We start from the raw sequence: 15,409 nt of genomic DNA, 5'->3' as shown, positions 1-15,409 counted from the left end.
CCTTTTGGTAGCAGCACAACTTTCATTCATAAATATGTAACATTGTTTGTCAATCTACTTCTGAGTCAGTGCATCCTTCAGCCACCTGCCTTCATCGGGCATCATGTATAATACCCAAAATCCACAGTCCATCCACACTCTCAATTTTAGATAATTTCATTGTTCCCAAGAGAAAAAACACCAATAAACACACCCTTACCAAATAGGAAATCTAAAGCTCCTCTTAACTCTTGTCCCTACCCCATTATTTACGTGTGCTGTTGCTGTGGTAGTGCTGATAGTTTCCTGTTGAACATAGCTCATAGCATGGAATAGCACTTTTACCCCTGTATCCTGAACTTAAACTCTCTTTGTACACAAATCATATCTTCAATGTAATTCTTGCAAGAACTAATTCATATTTCTAGTGTTCATCAGTGTGACATGTAGATTCATACAACCCCATTGATTCTTGTTCACCTTCAATATGTTAATATTATTTACAGATGCACTAGAGAACCACCTTCGCTCCTATCTATTCCCTTACATTGGAGTTCAACCTCTTTAGTTAATGGCTCACCCATCGTTATCTTTTATGTATCTCTAACTCCCCTATATTCTGTGTTATAAACCTCTGATTATACCACTATACTGGTCTTAAAAGTGCAATCATACAGTAGCTATCCTTTTGTGTCTGGCTTATTTCACTCAACATTTTGTCCTCAAGACTCATCCATATTGTCATGTGCTTCATGACATAATTTTCTCTTACTGCTGCATGATATTCCATCATACATATATAGCACATTTTGCTGATCTACTCATCTGTTGATGGACTTTTGGTTTGTTTCCATCTTTTTGAGATTGTGAATCATGCTGCTATGAACATCAGTGTGTAAATGTCTGCTTGTGTCATTGCTTTCAACTTTCCTGAGTATATAACAAGTAGTGCTATTGCTTGGCCATAGGGCAACTTGATAATTAGTTTCCTAAGGAATGGCAAACAGTTTTCCATGGTGGCTGCACCATTACACATTACAACCCGCAGTGTCTAAGTGTTGCAGTTTTTCCCTTTTGATTTGTTAAAGTGCTGCAATATGTTAATTGATTTTTTTGCATTGAACCACCCTTGCATTCCTGGTATAAACCCCACCTGGGTGTGGTATGTAATTCTTTTCATGAGTTCTTGTATTCAATTTGCTAATATTTTGTTGAGAATCTTTGCATCTGTATTCATTATGGAGATTGGTCTGAAGTTTTTATTTCTTATAGCATCTTAATTGTTTTGGTATTAAAATGATATTAGCTTCATAAAATGAGTTAGGTAGAGTTCCTTTTTGCTTAATTTTTGGAAAAATTTGAGCGGGATTACTGTTAATTCTTTTTGGAATGCTTGATAAAGTTCCACTGTGATGCCATCTGGCTCTGGACTTTTGGTTGTAGGAAGATTTTTGATGGCTGATTCAATCTGTTACTTCTGATTGGTTTGTTGAACTCTTCTGTATCTCCCTGAGTCAGGGCATCTTGTTTGTGAGTTTCCAAGAATTTGTGCATTTCATGTAAGTTGTCTAGTTTGTTGGTATATAGTTGTTCATAGTGTCCTCTTGTGATTTTTTTTATTTCTTCTGGGTCTGAGGTAATGCACCCCTTCTCATTTTTGATTCATTTATTTGCATCTTCTCTTTTTTTTTCTTTGTCACTCTTGCTAACGGCCCATCAATTTTATTGATTTTCTCAAATAACCCACTTTTGATTTTATTGATTCTTTCTGTTGTTCTTTTGTTCTCTCATTCACTTACCTCTGCTTTAATCTTTGTTATTTCTCTTCTTCTATTTGCTTTGGAGTTAGTTTGTTGTTCTTCCTCAAGTTCCTACAGGTGTGCTTTTAAATACTTGCTCTTTGCTTTTTCTTGTTTTTTTAATATAGGCATTTAGGGCAATAAATTTGCCTCTCAGCACACATCCCATAAATTTTGATGAGTTGTATTCTCATTTTCATTCATCTCCAGATAGCTACTGATTTTTCTAGCAATATCTTCTTTGACCTACTGGTTGTTTAAGAGTGTGCTATTTAATCTCTCTATATTTGTGAATGTTCTCATTTTTTGGTATTTATTGAAATCCAGGTTCATCCTATTGTGATCAGAGAAAGTGCTTTGAATAATTTCAGTGTTTTTAAATTTATAAAGACCTGTTTTGTGCCTCAGCATATGACCTATCCTGGGGAATGTTCCATGACCATTAGAGAAGGAGGTATATTCTGATGATTTGGTGTGTAATGACCTACATATGTCTTTTAGGTCTGATTAGTTTATTCAGTTATTTAACTTCTCTATTTTCTTGTTGATTTTCTGTCTGGTTGTTCTACCTATAGAAGGAAGTGGTGTACTGAAGTTTTCTACTATTACTGTTGAAACGTCTATTATTCCCTTCAGTTCTGCCAATGTCTGTCTTGTGTACTTTGGACCTCCTTGATTGTGAGGATAAATCTTTACGATGGCTATGTGTTCTTGATGAATTGAGCCTTTAATTAGTATATAGTATCCTTCTTTGTCTCTTATGATGCCTTTACATTTAAAGTTTATTTTGTCAGATATTAGTATTGCTTCTCCTGCTTTCTTTTGGTTACAACCTGTATGGAAAATCTTTTTCCATGTTTTCATTTTCAATCTATTAATATCCATGTATCTAAGATGAGTCTTTTGTAAATAGCATATATCTGCTTTGTTTTGTAATCCATTTTGCCAATCTGTATCTTTTAATTGGTAGTTTTATTCCATTAACATTCAAAGTTATTCCTGAAAAGGCATTTCTTGGATCCACCATCTTATTATTTTTTTGAATTTTATTTGTGAAAACTATATATTCTTTTCCCTCTTTCTGTTTTTATCCTTTAAATTGCCCTTATTGGCCCTCATCCATAATTCCCTCTCCTGTCGTTTTTTCAGCTGGCAGAACTCTTTTTAGTGTTTCTTGTAGGGCCAGTCACTTTTTGACAAATTCTTTCAGAACCTATTTGTCTGTGAGAACTTATAATCTCTCCCTCAGTTTTGAAGGACTGTTTGGCTGGGTACAGAATTCCCGCCTGGAAGTTTTTCTCTTTCAGGGTATTGAAAATATAATTCCACTGTCTTCTCATCTCCATGGTGCTGGTTGAGTAATCAGAGCTCAGTCTATTTTGGTCTCCCTTGTATGTAGTAGATTGTTTTTCTCTTGCAACTTTCAGGCTTTTCTGCTTCTCTTCAACATTTGACAGACTAATTACCATGTGCCTTGGGGAAAGCCTATTTGGATTTATTCTGTTTGGAGTTCATTGGGTTTCTTGGCTTGTATATTTATATCCTTTATGAGGGTTAGGAAGTTTCCCCCCATTGTGTCCTCAACTACTCTTCCTAGCACTTTTCTCCTCTCTTCTCCTTCTGGAACACCAGTGATTCTTATATTTGTGCACTTTGTTTTGTTAATCATTTCTCTGAGATCCAATTCAAATTATTCAATCTTTTTTACCATTTGCTGTTTTGAGTCTTCAAAGTCTGTTATCCTGTCCTTCATATTGTTTATTCTTTCTTCTGTCTCTTCAAATCTGGTGCTGTGTGCCTCTCATGTGTTTTTATTTGGTCCACAAAGTCATAAATCTCCATGAGATCTGTTATTTTTCTATTTATTGTTTCAAATTCCTCTTTATGCTCTTCTTCTGTCTTCTTAATCTCCTTTATGTGATTTGCGATCCCACTTGATTAATTAAGTAGATTTGTATGAACATCTTTGATTAATTGCTCCAAAATTTGCATCTCCTCTCGTGTTATAATTTGGTCATTAATCAGGGCTATATCTGTCTGCATTGTGATATTCTTAGTGATCTTCTGTTGTTTTCATTGCATGTAAATATCCTGATTGATTTACACTGGGAGTTGATTTCTTTCAGTGATCTAGTGCCTTGTGTTTTGTAGGATGGTTGTGTTGCATAGAGCACAATACTGGGTGGGCGCTCCATGAAGTGATTTGTTTCAGGGAAAGTGTAGGCCCAGGTTGAGGATGTTATGCTGATGCTTGTGAACATGGGTGCCCATGGCCAGGGAGGATATAGCTATGTGGGTACACTGGTCTGGGGGGTGTAACCCTGGTGTGCACTGGTCTAAAGCGTGGGACACTTCATGTGCATGTGTAGAGCTGTGGCAGCAGGTCAGCATTTACCTTCATCGGTAGAGGGCAGATGTTATCCAGCAGCAAAGGTTGATAACACTTCAGCCCTTTTTCAGAGCTAGAAAATGTGGCTGAGGGCTGTACACACACACACAGTTCTAGGACTGCTATAAATGGAAATTCCCAGGGTGAAATGAAGGGATTAGATGCCTGAGCGCATGCACGGCTCTAGGTGTGTTGTAAACTTAGGTGGCCAGAGCTGAAGGACAAGACTGGTAGTGGTGGGCATGTGCAGGAATAGGAGAGTTGTAAACTGATAGGCAGAGCAGAGGGTGGGACAGAGTGTTGCTGTGCGACACTCCAGGGTAGCCTGGGAATGGAGGTCAGTGCCTGCAGCCTTTATACACTGGCAGCAGCCTGCAGGAAACAGGGAGGGGGAACTAGTGCTCAGAAAGGGTACAGGAGAGGTAGGTTGTTCTGCACTTTGGGTTGGTTTGTGGGGCAATTACATGCACTGTGGTTGGTGGGGCAGGGGTGCCCAAGCATGGGGAGTGGGAGCAGGTGATGTGGTTCAGGTGCATGGGGTGTGGGATGAGTCGCTGGTCACTGGGCTGTGCTGGTGAGGGCAGCATGCCCAAGGGACTTGGCCTGGCTCAATTCCTTGTCCCCAGCTCCCTTCCTAGCACTCCCGTTGGCTCCATGCCTCTGTGCCAGCTCCAGCTTTTGGCCTCTCAGTTCCTCGGCTCTGCTTATTGGCCATTTTTAAAAATGTTTGTTTATTATATTCATATTAAGAAAACTCTCTTTCTTAATAATATGTCTTCCCAATATTTCAAAAAATACGTTCAGTATATTGTTAAACTCTATATCCCTCTTTGAGACATTTGATTTAAATATCTCATGAGAAGTAAGGAAGTAAAGCAACAGATTTTCACACGCTATGAACATTTTGAACCTTGTCCCTTCACCCTGGTCTCTTGCTCCCGTAATTCTTTTTTCAACATTTATGACATTTGTCCAGCTCTGCCCTTAAGCTTTGGAAATTAATGATTACCGACATAGCCAATAATTTGGGTGCTGGAATATCTTTTTAAATAAAAATATATGCTCTGAGATTGACCTCTCATCAATAGTTAGCAACAGATTAGGCTTCATGTATAAAACTTCAGGGAACTCAATTCTCTGAAGACTATCCCAAGACACGGAGCAGTGGTAACTTTGTTAAAGTCTTGGAAGACTGAACTTGGAACAAGTTCAGCCACACCTGGACTTTGACCTGCAGAGACTGTGAGATAATAAATGGCTAATGTTCTAAGCTGCTAATTTTGTAGTAATTTGTGTGTAGCAATAGAAAACTAATCCTATGTATACTTCATTTTCATAGTTTCTCCTGCTACACCAGCTTGGAATGATCAAGAATCTCCTCTGACATCTCAGACCCGAAGTCCCATGGTTGCTTGATGGATATCTGTTCAATGACCACGTCTTGTTAAAAATCCATATTTTGAATACCTGATCAAATTGTTTTCCTTTTGAAAAATTTTCTTTTGATGTTGTGCCTATGTCAATAGTGTTTTCTTCCTCAATTCTTCAATGACCTGCAGAACTATGGACATCTTCAACTCCTCTCATGTGACAGGCACCAATGTTGATGATTCTTACTTGATGGATTTTTGCTTTTAATTTTGTTCTTAGGTCTGGACATCCCTTTAACTGATGTCTCATGGAAATTTTTTTCCTTGTTGGACTCTGCCCAGCCAGTTTATAAACCTTTACTTTTATTCTAATTTTCCAAAAAGGCACATATGCTACAACCTCTATGGTCTTGTATGGAGGAGAGAACAATATCCTGAACTGAAATTCTCCCAAGTCTGGCAACTCTCCTTGTCAATCATATCTCCTCTTTTTCAAGGAACTTTACTCGCAGTTCCACAGATAATAGTGTGAACACTTCTTTAGGATTTTAACCATTGCCATCTCCATCACTGAAATGCCCCTACTTTTTGTACTTTATTTATATTCTAAATTTTCTTCAAAGCCTTATCACATTTTTTCTCCCCCTTAGAGTCACTTGGACCAAACTGTGGATCTCCTTTCTTACACTCCTCAGAATCTTCTATACTTACCACTATAGTACTTGGTTGATTGTTATCCCAATAGATTGCAATCTCCATGAAACCAGTTATCTTGTCATCGATCTTTTTATTCCTCAGAATGAAAAATGTACTTTGTATATACATACATTACTTAAATGTTTATCAATGATCATTAGGTTATTAGGCAGTGAAGAAGAATGACAGAAAATAATCTTTTTTCAAACATATTCTGCATGACATAGCATGGGTGACCATATTTTCTAGACTATTGTGGTAATCTCAGCATCATTTTAGACTATTAAGCAGGAAAGTACAAATCATTAAGGGAAAAATAATATTTGCAATATAATTTCATCTAGAATACAAAATGAAATCTCCATGCATATTTTTCTTGTTAAAATCACCATTAATATTTTGTTGCCAAATTCAGCAAATTTTATTTTTGTGCTCACATACTTCTATGAAGTGTTTGTCCCTGGTGAGCATAGTTTCATTTTGAAAATATTTGTCCTTGAGTGTCATCTCTCTTTCTTCTCCTGTTACTTTTTAGATCATTTGCATTTCCTTGTCTCTCTTTTTTATTTTAATTTTTTTAAATATCAAAAAAAAACAAACGCAAACATTCTTAACTTTTGTTCATTCTCTTCTACATGTATAATCAGTAATTTACAATATCATCACATAGTTGTATATTCATCATCAAGATAATTTCTTGGGACATTTGCATCTATTCAGAAAAAGGAAACAGAAAAAAATTCGTACATACCATATCACTTACCCTTCCCTTTCGTTGAGCACTAGAATTTCAATCTGAATTTATTTTATCATTTGTTCCCCCTATTATTTATTTTTATTCCATATGTTTTACTCATTTGTTGATAAAATAGATAAATGAGTATCAGACACAATTTTTTCACCATCACACAGTCACATTGTAAAAAGTATATCATTATATAATCATCTTCAAGAAACATGGCTACTGGAACACAGCTCTACATTTTCAGGCACTTCCCTCCAGCCTCTACATTATATCTCGACTAACAATGTGATATCTATTTAATGCATAAGAATAACCTCCAGGATAACCCCTCAATTCTATTTGGAATCTCCCAGCCATTGACACTTTATTTTGTCCCATTTCTCTCTTCCCCCTTTTGGCTGAGAAGGTTTTCTCAATCCTTGATTCTGAGTCTCAGATCATTCTAGGATTTCTGTCCCATGTTGCCAGGAAGGTCCACACCCCTGGGAATCATGTCCCTTGTAGACAGAGGAAAGGTGGTGAATTTGCTGGTTCTGTTGGCTGGAGAGAGAGGCCACATCTGTGCAACAAAAGACGTTCTCCTGGGGGTGATTCTCACCCCTAATTTTAGGTAGCCTTGACCTATCCTTTGTAGGGTTAATTTTCATATGAACATACCCCAAGATTGGGGGCTCAGCCTATAGCTTTGGTTGTCTGCACTGCTTGTGAGAATATCAATAATTCTACTTGGGAAAGTTGAGTTTCCCCATCCTTTTTGATGAGATGTCCTCCAACTATTCCGATCTATCTTCTGAATTCTTCTTCCAAGCTAAAATACTCTCACCTTGGACAATTTATGAATGTCCAGGTTTTCAGTGACACCTGGTAGTGTTCAAAGTTCACTATTACAAAGAACATAGTCTTCCAAACTGATTTGCCCAAAGTGATATACTGAAGGATGTATGTTGTGCTGGTTTGAAATGATGTATATCCCCTAGAAAAGCCATGTTTTAATTATAATCCCATTTTGTTAAGGCAGCCATTTCTCCTAATCCCTATTCAGTATTGTATGTTCGAAACTGTAATTAGGTCTTTTCCCTGGAGATGTAATTTAATCAAAGTGATTGTTAAAATGGATTAGGTAGAGGCATGTCTCCACCCATTTGGGTAGGTCTTGATTAGTTTCTGGTGTCCAATAAAAGAGGAAACATTTTAGAGAATGAGAGATTCAGAGATAGCAGAGAATGCTGCAGCATGTCGAAGGAGAGAGTCCACCAAGCAGCACTTTGGAGATGAAGAAGGAAAATGCATCCCTGGGAACTTCATGAAACCAGAAGCCATGAGAGAAAGCTAGCAATTGACACCGTTTTGCCATGTGTCCTTCCAGGTGAGAGAGAAACTCTGACTGTGTTTGCCATGTGCCTTCTCACTTGAGAGAGAAACCTTGAACTTCATCTGCTTTCCTGAACCAAGTTATCTTTCCAAGGATGCCTTTGATTGGACGTTTCTATAGACCTGCTTTAATTGGGACATTGTTTCAGCCTTAGAACTGCAAATGAGCAAGTTATTAAATTTCCCTTTTAAAAACCATTCCATTTCTGGTATGTTGCATTCCAGCAGCTAGCAAACTAGAACATATATGTAGCTCACAGAATCTCTGAGAGAGTTGATATAACAGTCTGAACTGAAATTTGAAGAATAGAAGTCAGCACCTGGTATGCCGAGTGACCTCAAGATTGATTACTGGACTGCTCTTGATAGCATCTGTCTCAGCAGAATGGCGGCTCTATCCCTCACTTATTCCAGACAAGAATGGTTCTGCATCATGTTCTCTCATGGGTGTATTTGATGGGAGGATTTAAATGACCCTTTGGTCTTGGGAGCTTTTGTTTTGCATTTCACTGTTAGGAAAACAGGATTTACACTATGCAGAATTATCAGTTTCAGAATGATTCAAAATCTATATATTTGATCAAAAAGTATTGCTTGGCTCTATACTTTGTATAGAAAGCTCATTTAAACAATAAAAAAAGTGATTTCAAATTTATCATTTTCTATGTTTAGATTAACATATTCATTCTCATTTAGCTCCCAAATTGGTAAATGTATCTATCATCTTGCCCCAGTGGTTTGGATAAACTTAGAAGAATAAGACTCATTTCCTTCAACTCCTTCTTGTCCATGTCACTCATATGATCTTTATGCTAAATCAAATTTGTGCATATCCAAGAATGCCTCATAGATCTACTGGTCTTCTTGCTCATCAACATTGCTCTAATTCGGACTGAATTCTCTCCTGCCTTACTGAGCTAATACCTCATCACACTCTGTGTTTGTTCCCTCACCTCTAGAGCAAAAACCCCCAGTGCTGAAAGAATGTGTATGAAAGTTAACAATCTGATGATACTACTAATTTTCTCAAAAAAAAAAAATTAACAATACTCACATTCCCCAGGGGATAAAATCTAAATAATGTGCATGGAATTCAGGAATCATTTACCTTAGCCCAGAAATTTCTCATCATACAGTTTATGTTGCACCAGTACCAAATGCTGACAATTTTCTAAACACAATCTGTGCCTTCTTGAGGGGCCTAGTATATCCTCCCCCAATTTACTTCTGTCAGACTCCTCCTCGACTTATAAAATTAGGCATACATCTCCATTTGTAGGTAGTAATCAACATAATCACAGAATTCCAGGTAAAAATTTAGATTTTCCCATTCAGTTGTTAAATTTAGATGTAATTGTTCATTTTTCTGCTACTTCTACATTGCCATTTTTTCTAAGAATATTGAAGATGAAGACTTTTATTATAGATGTTGTAGATTTATAGGAAAATCAGGCATAAAATACAGTGTTTCAACATCCCTTCTTATTGTTAACACCTTGCATCAATGAGGCATATTTGTAAATTCATGAAAGAATATTTTAAAAATTATACTATTAACTATAATCTATCCTTTATGGCAGGATTTTTATCTATGTTGTTCAGCCCTATGTTTTCATTCTGTTTGATTTTAGAATCAAAAATAGAACAAAAAAATTTCACTTAATCCTATTCATATATATAATCTAGTGCTGTTCATTACATTCAGACAATCGTACTTTGTGTATCCACAGTCTAGCAGCAGTGTCCCAACTGAGAGATGCTTGCCCTGCCTCAGGTTGCCTCTTCCTACAGAGGGTAAAGCCTTGAGTCCTCTGCATGCAGCTCTACTTTGCTAAAATATGTGTAGTAAAATTTCCATCTATTCATTATCAAAACTTACAACCAAGTCAAGTAGAATCCATGTAGAGTAAGCATTACTCCACTTTCTGTAACCACACCTTGTCCCCTGGTAAACTATATTCTAGATTGTGACTCTATAAGCTCACTTATTCTAATTATTTCATTTTCATGAAATCATGCAATATTTATCCTTTTCTGTCTGGCTTATGACATTATGAATGATGTCTTCAAGATTCACCCATTTTGTTGCGTACATCAAAAGTTCATTCCTTATTCAGGCTGTGTGCGTGAATTAATTTTTAATTAATGGTAATACTTACATACAATGTTTTGTACTTACATACAATGTTTTATTTATTCATTCATTGCTTGATGGAGAGTTGGGCTTGCTCTGCCTTTTGGCAATTGTGACTAATGCAGCTATGGATACTGGAAGTGCAAATATCTACTGGAGTACTTACAAGTCTTTGTGGCATATACTTAGAACTGGGATTGCCCCGTCATATGGTAATTCTATATATAACTTTCTGTAGAACTTTCAAACTGTCTTCCATAGCAGCTGCATCATTTCACATTCTCACCAATAGTAAATAATTATTGGTATTTGTCCACATCCTCTCCAATCAGGTCTTTTTTGATGGATTCTGGATTACTGTCTTCTTCCTTTGGATGGGCCATCAATTCATGTTTCTTTGTCTTGTACTCTGTTGTTGCATAATGCACATTTAGAATTTTAAAGTGTTGACTCTGAAATTAAGTTCCTGGGCTACCCCTTAAATTTGTATCCAACTAGATATAACTGAGATGTTCAAAAGAAAAAAATACAAGAAAGGAGATTCTTTTACTCTCTGAAAATTGCCCTGTTTTGGCTGGTATTCTCCTCAGAGCTTAGCCTTCCTACCAAGCAGATCAGCTCAAGGTAAATGGGATATGCAGGTTCCTCCCAAGGTCTTATCTGAACTTGCTTGGAGTGGGAGCTGTTGGGGCTGACTCTTCTCCTGGGCCAGTGCTTGAGAGATGCCTAGGAATTCCTCATGTATAGCTCATAGGAGTACAGGTGACTTTCTCTTTATTGCATTTTGAAAAGAGCTCCTAAGCCTCCTGGATGGTCTTTGCAGTGATTTAATGCAGTCAGTCCTTTGACCCATGCCTTTTTCAACTTAATCGTCTCTCACACTGTGGCAGCTCTTGGCACACAGCTTCACAGCCTTCACGTCAAACTCTAGGAAGGCTATCAGAGTCAGGATTGATGGCTCAGTCTCCCAGATACCCCCAGTGCACACACAAGGGCCATTTGACTCCCTGTGCATAACGTCAGAGACCTACGAGGCAACCACATGTTTCACAGACCCATGTGGTAGAGAAGGTGAGAAGGGGGCCAAAAATTGTCCCAGGAATTTCTATAGCTTTTGCAGCTCAATTTTCTTAACTGACCATGTGTCCAGTCAATGCAGCCCTTTTACTTTTTTTCTGTAGTTTGAGGAATGTTACTCTCTTTAAAATTCCTCTGTAGCCTTTGCTAAAGTGGGTTCTGAATAATGGCCCCTCTCAGAACCAGCCCCCAGCAATCTGAAGTAGCTGATGAAAGTACAGACACAACATCCCCAGTGTTGGGATGATGAGATCTTTAAGTCCCAACCTGGCACAAAGAAGATGAGCCAGGAGCCAGATGTCTAGTCAGCACTGCTGTCAGCCATAGGGCTGGGGGAGGGAGTAGTTCGCTGGTGTAGGAAACATAAAAGTCACAGGCCTTTAAGACAATTTGCCAGCCTCTTCCTTTTCCTCATCCCTGGGTGTGTACTATGTTCCCATAGACTCCAGAATTTCAAAGTGTTTGGTTCAGATAGTTCCTTCCAGTTCAATAGCTGTTTTTGCAGAGGGACTGATTCTAGGGGCTTCCCAATCTTCCATCTTCTCACATTGCTTGTAATCAGTATACTAAGTGTCCTGCTTTTGGATTGTTCAAAAGGGAGGAAGAGGAAGTGAGTTGAAAATAAATGGTCAACAACTACTCTGAACCCTTCCTGCAGTTCATTACATTTTAAAATTTTGTAAAAATAAAACCAAATGCCTTCAATTTTTCCTTCTATTAATAAAAGAATTCCCTTCATCCCAGCTTTTCCTTGATAATCAGTCTCCAGAAACTTGAATTCAGAAAAACTGTCTTGAAAGCTGTTCTAGTATGCTAGCAGCAGGAATGCAGCATACCAGTAATGGAATGGCTTTTGAAAAGGGAAATTTAATAAGTTTCAAGTTAACTGTTTTTAGGCCATGGAAATGTCCCAATTAAAGCAAGTCTATAGAAATGTCCAATCTAAGGCATCCAGGGAAGGATACCTTGGTTGAAGAAGGCTGATGAAATTCAAGGCTTTCTCTCTCAAGTGCAAAGACACGTGGCAAACACAGCATCATCTTGTAGCTTCTTCTCCAGGCTTCCTGTTTCATGAAGCTCCCTGGGAGGCATTTTCCTTCTTCATCTCCACATGTCGCTGGCTTGTGGACCCTCTACTCCTTGTGGCTATGTCCTTCTCTGCTTTTACAGACTCACTTGCTTTCTCCAAGATGTTTCCCCTTTTATAGGATTCCAATACACTAATCAAGACCCACCTTAATGGGTCTTAACAACCACTCTTGATTGAGTCATATCTCCAGGGAGATGATCTAATTACAGATTCCACGATACAGGACTGAATAGGGATTAGAAGCAACGACTGCCTTTACAAAATGGGATTAGCATTAAAACATGGCTTTTCTATGGTACATACATCCTTTCAAACCAATACAAAGATCTTTCTCTCTTCTCTCTTCCACCCCACCTGCAGTATGGTGTCACAGATAGGATATTTATTATGATCACTTAGGAAAAAATATATTGAGAACATTATAGATTTCTTCTTTCTGGGTGAGTGGTAGTTTTCAAATGTTGTAATTAAATAAGAAATATCTGGGGCTCTTCTGACTTGCTTTCTTTCATCCTAAGTGTACCAAGTTTCTTTTTTTGACTGCTACCAACCAAAGGACAAGTCTGGGTAAGGACGCTAGATATTTTTTCCTATTTAGTAAACTTTGTGTGTAGGTAGTAAAGAGTGTCTGAGCATTTTTGATGTTTGTAATATTGCTTTGGAAATGGTTTTCTGCACCATGAGTCCTGAGTGAATGAATTGATCAAACCAATTCCTTGTAACTGGCCTTTAATCTTATCAAAAGTGTGTTTCATCCCACCTATAGTTCTCATTCTATTTCCATTTTATTTTTGTCCCACAAACTTTGGCATCTCTTTTTAATGCAATAGTCCACTCCCAAATATTGTGAGGCATTTGATGGGCAAAAGAAATTAATTCACATCAATATAATTGTTACTTTAATACCTTCAGAGGATACTGAGGAACTATTGCACTAGTATTTTGTGTAATAATAATTTGTTAATTAACTAAATGCTAGATGTTTTGGTATCTGACTATCAAATATAGATTTTTTCCCACCCTTTAGCACAATTTCTGACTACCTTTTTACTGATTCTCCCAACCTGACTTTGTTTTCTAATCCTAGAGAAGTTTCTGTGATTTGTAAAGTTGCCAAGGTCAGTCCAGAGTTTTCCTGTATTTTTATTCCTTGTTTATTTACCATTGCTATTATTATTGGAATTTAGCCAATGTGTCAGACCTGTTAGTTAAACTATCAACCTGAAATACTTAATCTTCACACTTTGAAAATTTTATTTTTTCTGGCTAAGTTTTCCAATGACTGCTAAGAGTGCAAGCTTTATGTACATTCACAGAGTTACATATTTTGGGGGTACACTGGTAAATATGAAAGTTCTTGTTTCTTGAATGAAATAGAAGTTACAAAATAGAATAAAATTTCTGGGAGTTACTAAGATACCCTGCCCATATATGCCATTATAGGCTATTCTTAATATAAGCCACTCTGGAGTTCCCCTTTTTCTTTGACTTTAATCTGCCTCCTTCCCCAACAATGTTAATGACAATGGAGAGCCATGTTTGAGTTCAGAAAGCTCCTGTGCCCTCTGTCTACACCCCATGTAGGCCTTTGTGAAAAATCTGTGAGAACACTGACAGTGTTCACTCCCTACAATCAAGAGGGAGGTGGGTTGAAGCTGGATGCAGCCTGTGTGCAACCAGAGGGATGTTATGTCCACTCTTGTCATGTGCATTTAGAAAATCTCTTCTTTCCTCTGGATCTTACACCATTAACACAAATATAAAATTCGTGTAGATCTCAACAGCAGGCAGCCAGCCAAGCTTACTTTCAAGGGAATTCCTAAGGCTACCAGGACCCTCAATATATTCTTCATATCTTTGACAACATAATTAAACTGTTCCCAAATTTAAATGGTGCTTTGTGTTTATACCACCCTTCCACCATCATCATCTCCATAATCTTAATAAAGTTGTACTGGGTTGGTGGAAAACAGAGGCTAAAACAGGCTGAGAATGGTTGAGTTACTTACTGATGGTCACACAGTAAATAGTATATCATTTTTACTAAGTCTGAAGTCCACTCAACAACATCACATAGATAGGAGATAAGGCAACAAATAGTATATTTGGAAACAAATACATAACTATAAATAAGCTTTCATGACATCGTAAAGGTAAAGTTCAAAATGCACATCATCACTGAAAGTGGGTAAACAATGTCAAAAAACTACCTTAAGTTCTATATCTTTAAATCAGCCAACTAACTCCAGGGTTATAGAATGATGCAAGACATGGTGGTAGTCTATAGATTGAAATTATAACAATGTGCATCTGTGTATGATTTATATTATGTGCATCAGATGTTTTGTCATTTCTTGGTAACTCATTTTTCATGATGAATTTACAGAGGTTTCAGTATTATCCCTGTACTTCAAGCCACCCCCAGTTCTTAGCTACTTTTAATCAGAAAGACTAATTAATCAATTAATCTCTTAATGAGCAAAGCATATTATTATTTTGAGTCTGATGCTAATAGTTTAGCTTTTTCTTTAATATCTGAACCTCATTTTATCACATGTTGAACAAAAACTGCTTGTATTTTAAGGGAAAATTCTATATTCACTACAGGTATAAAAATTAAAAAACAATTCCCTTCAATCATGGAAATGGGTGGTATTTCCCTGAAGTTACTAAAAATTTCCTGCATTTATAAGATCTGGATCTTCTCTGCTTATAAATCTAAGTGTACACTGTTTCATCTCTAGTTTTCCCCTAAAACT

This window comes from Tamandua tetradactyla, chromosome 24 (genome assembly GCF_023851605.1).
Source record: "Tamandua tetradactyla isolate mTamTet1 chromosome 24, mTamTet1.pri, whole genome shotgun sequence".
NCBI lineage: Eukaryota > Metazoa > Chordata > Mammalia > Pilosa > Myrmecophagidae > Tamandua > Tamandua tetradactyla.
This window is presented reverse-complemented; position numbering follows the sequence as displayed.